The following is a 6,998-nucleotide window of genomic DNA, read 5'->3' as shown; positions in this document are numbered from 1 at the left end:
TAGTAGACCCACTTTCCCCCCTTAGGCTTGGAACACATTTTCCCAGTGCCTTTAAAAGCCCTTGATTTTGTCATTCGTTGTGGCTCACTCCACACGACAAAGCAGGTCCTATGATACTTATGTTACAATATTATCGAATTAATATATATATATATAATATAGACATAGATATATGTGGTCATGAATCCTTGAATCCACTTCAATTTACATACTATAACTCTTCCAAAAAATTAAATATATATATATAACACAGACAATTTTGTCAATCTTAAGAAAGTCGATATATATATATATGTGGAGAGAACTTTCTAGATTGAATGAATTTAAAACTACAATTTTTTTACATAAAAAATCTTATTTTAAAAATAAATTGTATACTTTTCTGACAAAATTAAATAAATCATGTGTAAATAATTAAAATTAATTATCATCATATTCAAACGTCTCGTAATATCTCTCCATACCTCATAAAATCTTTTGTTAAATTATTTATTAAAATATCCATGTAAAGGTGTTAAATTGGTGGGACTCATTGCAGTCCGACTGGGACTTAATGCAGGTTCTGAGTCTAAAAAGTATCTGCATGTGTACAATGTATATATATGTAAATATATGTAGAGGTAGGGTAAACATGAGAACTTAAATGTGTATGTAGTGTGTAGGTATACCTTATCTACACCCCATATAAATACATATTTTTGTCATAAATAAAGGCAAGAAATAAAATAAAAAAAAAAAAAGGAGAACGCTGATTCGGATTTCCTCAAATCATCATCTCTCTCTCTCTCTCTCTCTCTCATCTCCCTTAGTTTTTCATCATCTTCTTTTCACCAAGATTTGTTCGAATTCTTAGTTTGCCTGCATCAAAACTTTCTTTTTCATTTCTTACATGGTATCAAAGCATTAATAAAGAATGAAAATTTAAACACAAAAGGCAAATTCAACTCCTCGTCAAAATCTAACCTTATTGCGTGAAAATACACTCGATTCGTTTGATTCAAACCATCCACACTACAGTAGAGCCAATGAAAACTCAGGTGTGTTACTTATAACAAAGTTGCTCGATTCAAACAACATTAGACCTGCGTGAGGTCGATGAAAGTTGCTCTACATATCAAAAATAAGTTAGGGTTTGTTGATATGAATTCGAAGGAACTATCAGGTGTAGATAATCCACTAATAAAATACTGACTATGATGCAATTATATTGCCATAACCTAGATAATGAATGTGCTGATCAGTCAACATCAAGTGTAGTACTTTTTATGCATATACATTCCACCAGCTCTAAGTTGAGCTAGAACAGAGACATACACAACATAATGCTCACATGATTTATAAGGTAAAGCTGGCAATTGCGAACTTGATGTAGAATTATGATACTATAAGTGTTTATTTCTTGAAATCAAAACCCTTTTTAACGAACTACTTAATTGCGAGTAGATTCTAAACTGTACATACAGAAGGCTGAGAGTTGTGGTCGAATATCAACAAAGAGAATGGGTAATGAAATATTTCATGGGTTTACATGAATCTTATAAGGGTATCAAGGCATAGATACTACTAATAAAACCCTTCCCTTTCTTAAATGAAGTATATTTCATTTTCCAAAAGGAAGAAAAACATAGAGAAATTTTTATTGAATAGTTCAACACATAGAGCTTTGGCCTTTAATGTTAAAGATTTGAACAAAAATGTCATAGGAGTTGGCACAAATCATAAAAAATATTACTGTCCATATTTTTAAGTGGCAAGCCTCTCGGCTGAAATGATGCTTTAAACTCAATTCAAACAAGCTTAGTTATATTCATTGCAACACACAATGCAAAAATTTGTTAAAAGCTGCATGAATATCCAAATCGATGTAAACTTAATGGAAAATTCAATTATCCAGTACTAATCAAGATCCTTTTTCTCTATATCTTTATCCTCTATCTATGAAGAAAACAGTGCTACAAAGTAGCAAGCTATTATGTAAGAGTAGTATGCATAGTTAAAAAAATAAAAGAACATATGTTTTTTAATTAGTAGACAGGTGGACCGTCCAGATCAATAACCTAAAATGAAGGGCCAAGATTTTTTCTCTTTTTTTGAATGGTTGTTTGTTGTGATGTACATGTAGGTTTCAATGGATTCTACAAATCATTTTCTGGTTTTTTTCTTTTCCCTAGCATGTATAAATGTACCCATGCCTAATTACACAATTCGCAAGAAAATTAAATACCATTTTGTCTGATTTTTCTTGCTACCCGTTAGGTTTTTTTACACGGTATCAGACCAGTGCCTATGTTAAGCACTGTTTTTTATTACAATACTATACACCATTAATCTACCCTTCAATGGCAAACCCTAATACCGACGTGCTAACCTTCTGAACTCGGATCAACCTGAAATGCAACTTGTTACAACTACTCTTGATGGCTCCAATTATCTATCTTAGAGTCGACCTATGGTGATTGCATTAAGAGCTAAGGACAAACTTGCTCTTATTGATGGCAGATGCAATAAGCCCGAACCTGATGCAGCAGAGTATAAACAATGACACAAAGCAGACACCATGGTGGTATCTTGGATTCTCAGCTCGATGAACAAGGAGCTGGCCAGTGCCTTCCTATACACCACATTCGCAAATAACCAGTGGGACGAAATAAAAGAAAGGTATGGAAAAAGTAACAGACCTTTACTGTATCAATTAAAAAGTGAAATAAGTTCAATTACACAGTCAAATATTTCTGTCACAACCTACTATACCAAACTAAAAAGGTTATGGGATGAACTGACTTATCTAAGGCCTTTACCTACTTGCACCTGCCATGTTGCAACACAACATAATGAGATTAATAACACTGATAACCTAAACCAACTCCTAATGGGTCTCAATGACTCATATGACCATGTTAGAAACTAAATATTAATTATGGAACCCCTACTTGCTGTCAACAAAGATTATTTAATGGTGATTAGTGTTGAGAAATAAAGAGAAGTACACAACATCAACTTACATGAAGGGATGTCATCTGCATTTTATGCTAATATGAAAGACAATCTGAAACTTCCAAACCGAAATAAAGAGTAGCAGAGTATGTGCTTATGACAAAAATACAGGGCATACAAGGGACACATGTTTCAAACTCCACAGCTACCTAGAATGGTTCATAGAACTCAAAGGGAAAAAGAACAAAGAGAAAGCAAATACAGTGGAAAATAATATCCCTAATAGTACTAAAGTTAAAGCATCCAAAATAAACTAGGACACAGAAATAGCCACACTCATACAACAAGAAATCAGCAAGTACATGAAGAATTAAGGAACAAACATAGCAGAATCTGCAGGGTGCGTGGGCTACTCTGGCCCCACTGGTAAGCAACCTAATTGCTATTTTTTACATACCTCAAATGATATAGGTACCTGGGTAATAGACACAGGTGCTACGTCACATATATGCCATGATTTTAGTCTACTTTCCAAACCCGTAAAGCTGGAACCCACAATACCTGTTTCACTACTAGATGGAACTTTGAGACACTCGACCCACAAAAGAACCCTAAGATTGTGTAATAATCTAATATTACGTGATGTCCTTTACATACCAAAGTTTTCTTACAACATGATTTCTATCAAAAAATTAACTCAAGTATCAAATACCTATATATCCTTTTATCCCAACTATTGTTTTGTGCAGGATTTGACGACTAACAAAAAAATTAAAGAAGGGAACAATAATAGAGGGCTTGTACACCATGATTAAATATACAGATTCTGACAAAGCATGCATCAGCCACACCCAAGAAAATAACCTACAACTATGGCACAAAAGACTTAGTCACACGTCCACACAAAAAATGACTCACATTCCTAGCTTAAAGTTATCAAATAGTGTAGATTCACATGTTTGTGAAATATGCCCCTTGACAAAACAATAATGCTTGTCTTTTCCCAAAAGTTTTATTACTACTAATGATATTTGTAGTTTGATATATGTTGATCTTTGGGGTCCTTACTCTGTTAATTCCATTTCTGGTGCATCTTATTTTTTAACTATAATGGATGATTTTTCGCGAACTACATAGACTTATTTGCCAAAAGAGAAAACAAGTGTACCAAGCATTTTAAAATATTTTTGTAATATGATACAAAACCAATTTCAAAAAACAATCAACGTCATTAGGACAAACAATGGCACTGAATTTGTAAATATTTCATGGGAAATATTTTTCTAGAAAAGGGTATTGTGCATCAAAGAACCTGTGCATACACAACACAGCAAAATCGAGTGGTAGAAAAAAAACATAAACACATACTGCAAGTTCCCAGAACACTGATGTTTGAATCAAATTAATGAAAAAGTTTTTGAGGTGAAATGATACTCATAGCCACATACATAATAAATGTTTTACCAAGCTCCGTTTTAAAATGGAAAACTCCCTATGAAGTTTTGCACAAAAAATGACCAGATTACTCTATTCTAAGGGTTTTCAGCTGCCTGTGTTTTGCTACCAATGTTTACCCTAAAAAAAAAAACAAATTTGATGTTATAACCTTAAAATGCATTTTTTTAGGGTATGCAACTAGTGTTAAAGCATACAAACTATATGACATATCAAACGGGAAAATAATTTTTTCAAGGGATGTCGTATTCCACGAACATATTTATCCATACCAAACACAACCTCCTCAACCAGACTACCATAACACACCATTACCAATACCCAATATTAACACACCAGATATAACCGAAAACCAGCTGCAAAAGAGAGAAGAAATACCCTCACCTGACATTACACCACAAGAGCCCAAAATTAGGAGGAGTACCAATGTGAGAAGCAAGCCTATCTGGATGGAAGACTTTGTTGCTCATGTCACCGAGCCACCTGCACCCGAACTCCCCTTCCTCATGTCCACCTCACTTACAAACAATCGTGGCTATATTAATTTCATTGCACAAGTGTCTACTACAAAGGAACCAAAATCATACAGGGATGCTAAAGAAGACAACAGGTGGGTTAAGGCCGTGCAAGCCGAATTATCTACTCTGAAAGACAACAACACTTGGGAATTAACTGTGTTACCAAAAAGAAAGAGAGCGATTGACTCCAAATGGATATATAAAATTAAGTACAATGTAGATGATTCAGTTGATAGGTATAACACAAGACTTGCTGCCAAGGGTTATAACCAAGAGCTTAGTGTAGACTACCAAGATAATTTCTCACTGGTGACCAAGATGGTCACGATTCGGCTGCTCCTTGCTATAGCAGCCGCAAATGACTAGCCAGTGCACCAATTAAACATTAACAATGCTTATTTACACGGGTTCGTAGAGGAAGAACTATATCTAAAACCCCTAAAAGGTTACTCTAAGACTAGTGAAGGACAAGTCTACCATATGACTAAGAGCCTACATGGTCTAAAGCAGGTTAGACGCCAATAAAATAAGGAGCTCACCTCAAAGCTCCAGTCCATCAACTTCACAAAATCAGAAGCTGATCACTGCCTATTCACAACAGGGATAAAAGAAAATTATGTTGCAGTTGTGGTGTATATAGATGACTTACTCATTATAGGTCCTAATGAAAGAGAAATCCACAAAGTTCAATATGCCCTTGATGAAGCTTTCACAGTAAAGGATCTCGGACAAGCACGATATTTTCTTGGCGGTCGAAATAGCCAGGTCGAAGGAAGGCATCTACATCAAAAAAAGAAAATATATCAACGATATTTTACAGGATACAAGAATGGAGGATGCAAAAGGAAGTCATTTACCCTTACCTTCCGGACTAAAATTAAATACAGAAGAAGAAGAAATTTTACCAGATCTGGAGAGGTATAGGCGTTTAATCAAATGTTTGCTCTACCTCAACTTCACCAGACCCGATATATCCTACTCTACCCAATATTTAAGTCAGTTCATGCAACAGCCTAGATAACCGCATCTCGATGCCGTGCTCCATGTCGTCAGATACCTAAAGCAATATCTGGGATAAGGCCTCTTCTTTGCAAGAAGAAATGACTTCAAAGTCCAAGCCTTTTGTGACTCGGACTAGGCATCATGCCCGATGACTCGTAAATCTCTAACAGGCTTTTACATTTTTCTCGGGTCGTCACTGATCTCCTAGAAAATAAAAAAGTAAATGATGATAAGTAAGTCCTCCACGAAAGCTTAGTATAGAAGCATGTCCTCTACAGTGTGTGAAGTTCAACAAATCACTTACCTCATTCGAGACTTCCAGATAATGCCTCATTTACCCGTAATACTGAATTGTGGCAACAAAACCATAGAACACATTGCAGCAAACACAATTTTTCATGAACAAGCAAAACATTTAGAAATCGACTACCATAGTCTGCAACTAGGTACAAAATGGTTTCATCAAAACAAAACATGTTACCTCAAAAGAGCAGCTCGTGGATTTACTCACTAAACCCTTAGGAACTTCAGCATATCACTGCCTTCTATTCAAGATGAAGCACTTGTAACAAGAAAACACAAGCATCCAAGAACAAGTGGGAGCTCGAGGAGTAAGAAAGTTAATGAGCTTCATCTTGAGGAGCGGGTGAAAAAATGAAAGAACATGTGTTTTTTAATTAGTGGACAAGTGGACCGTCTAGATTAATAACCCAAAATGAAGGGCCATGATTTTTTCTCTTTTTTTGAGTGGTTGTTTGTTGTGATGTATAGTTATAGGTTTCAGTAGATTCCAGAAACCATTTTCCGGTTTTCTCTTTTCTCCAGCATGTATAAATGTACCCATGCCTAATACACAAATCACAAGAAAATTAAATATCATTTAATCTTATTTTTCTTGCTACCCATTAGTTTTCTTTACAATAGTTCATGACATTATTACAACAAAGCCATTCTTCAGCATACTTGGTATAAGTATCTCATGTTTCTTATTAAAACATCAATTTTTTTTTAATTTTCTGATATGTCTCTCTACCTCCCAACTCATTTAATACAACTAGAAAAACACCCCATTGTCCCTTGGATTAGCGA

The 6,998-nt window shown here is 34.9% G+C and overlaps 1 long non-coding RNA gene across 3 annotated transcripts; it reads right to left on the bottom strand.

The window, feature by feature from the left end:
- Positions 1 to 586: 586 nt before the first annotated feature.
- Positions 587 to 6,568, bottom strand: LOC110816262 (uncharacterized). Of its 3 annotated transcripts, XR_015813122.1 has the most exons (7): positions 6,391 to 6,568; positions 6,214 to 6,255; positions 5,813 to 6,113; positions 5,557 to 5,687; positions 4,774 to 4,907; positions 964 to 1,107; positions 587 to 858 (listed from the first exon to the last, which is right to left on the bottom strand). It is a non-coding gene; the product is annotated as an uncharacterized LOC110816262 (long non-coding RNA). The 3 variants fall into 3 exon arrangements; XR_015813123.1 differs by having other exon boundaries at positions 587 to 869; positions 5,557 to 6,113; positions 6,391 to 6,567; XR_015813121.1 differs by having other exon boundaries at positions 5,557 to 6,113; positions 6,391 to 6,566.
- Positions 6,569 to 6,998: the final 430 nt, after the last annotated feature.

This window comes from Carica papaya, chromosome 7 (assembly GCF_054855325.1).
Source record: "Carica papaya isolate Zhongbai chromosome 7, ASM5485532v1, whole genome shotgun sequence".
Taxonomy (NCBI): domain Eukaryota; kingdom Viridiplantae; phylum Streptophyta; class Magnoliopsida; order Brassicales; family Caricaceae; genus Carica; species Carica papaya.
Note: the sequence above shows the minus strand (reverse complement) of the source record. Positions and strands in the feature narration are given on the sequence as shown.